The 1,566-nt window shown below is 44.1% G+C and overlaps 1 protein-coding gene across 3 annotated transcripts in view; it reads right to left on the reverse strand.

The window, feature by feature from the left end:
- Positions 1-1,566, reverse strand: part of nf1a (neurofibromin 1a) — an 86,894-nt gene that overhangs the window by 38,516 nt on the left and 46,812 nt on the right. The gene's annotated exons all lie outside the window — the stretch shown is intronic.

Here is a 1,566-nt window from a genome sequence, read left to right on the forward strand (position 1 = left end):
AGTTTTCATGCAGCTCATACCATATTATTTTGTTGTATTATTTCCACCACACCTTAAATGCCGGTCCCTGAAAATATTGTCTGACATAAACCGGTCCGTGGGGTAAAAAAGGTTGGGGGCCCCTGATCTAGAGGATGGAAATGTAAATGAATGAAATAAAAAATCTTTTGCGATTCCAGTAAAACTCAAGCCAAGAGCGTCACTTACACGTCGCCATTTTGGATCCTATGTGAGTAAATAGCGGCTCGGACAGTTATTCCACAGTATCAAGCGGGACTTGCTTGAGTTTGCGCCACCGCGGGCTTCCGTATGGTTTCAGGAACTTCCGTTGTTATGAATCGATGGTTAATGTAATACCGTAGGCAAAATTTTAATGCATAGGTTTTTATTCCGGTGAGCGAATTTCCGTTTGACAGAAGTCCGTAGGTGGGAATATTTATTGTGTGTGTGTGTGTGTGTGTGTATATATGATCATAGATAAAGGGCAGAGGAAAGCCGTTGTAGTGGATGTAGCGGTCCCAAGTGATGGAAACATCAGAAAGAAGGAACACGAGAAACTCGAGAAATACCAAGGGCTCAGAGAGGAGCTGGAGAGAGCCTGCAAGGTAAAGGTGACAGTCGTGCCTGTGGTGGTCGGAGCACTCGGGGCAGTGACCCCCAAACTAGATGAGTGGTTGCAACAGATCCCGGGAACATCGGACATCTCAGTCCAGAAATGTGCAGTGCTCGGAACAGCAAGGATACTGCGCAGAATCCTCAAGCTTCCTGGCCTCTGGTAGAGGACCCGAGCTGAATGAGGGACGAACACCACCCGAGGGGCGAGACGAGGATTTTTTTTTTTTATATTTTTTTTTTCCATGTTCCATTTTCTAGATGTTGATGACATAACTTGCGAGATCCATCACAACTGCTGTCTTCTGATGTTTACACACCCACAATATGTCAGGCTAGTCAGTCTGGATCTGGAAGTCCCACAAAATCTTGGCCGGCTGGGTTGTTGCTTTGGAAGTGTCTCCCATCTTGATTCTTGGACCTCTAGTTCATATTTGGTACAGATGTTCTGGTACACTATTCCTGCTACCTGCTTCAAATTCTTCTCTGCACGCCCAAACACTCAGAAGCATTTGCAACTTAAATGAAATTATAATTGATTTCCAATAGTCTTTGTTTTTTTTTTGTCCAATCAGACTACAGATTCGATGTGTTGCCATGCTAATATTATTTCATCAAATGCCTTATGAACTTTGAGTGCAGGCATCGATGACACACACGCACGCACCAGTAAAATCGCTGGTGGTTCTTTTAGCTAATCAGAATGCAGATTCACCTCCGAAACACATTCTCTACTGCAGGTGATGGGAGTGAGTTTCTCAGTCCTCTCATTGATTCAGCTACTATCGCTTCGGATTGGTTGAGCTCTATGTGCATCCCAAGCTTGATTTACGATGGAGAATGATGAGCCCATGATAATAAATTCACTTTCAAGGCGCACTTTACAACAAAAAAAAGGGACTTTATGAGGCTCGGTCAACCAACATTGCTTTGCAGAGTGGCTTGTTTTCGATC

The sequence above is a fragment of the Hippocampus comes genome, unplaced genomic scaffold (assembly GCF_001891065.2).
Source record: "Hippocampus comes isolate QL1 unplaced genomic scaffold, H_comes_QL1_v1.1 scaffold122, whole genome shotgun sequence".
NCBI lineage: Eukaryota > Metazoa > Chordata > Actinopteri > Syngnathiformes > Syngnathidae > Hippocampus > Hippocampus comes.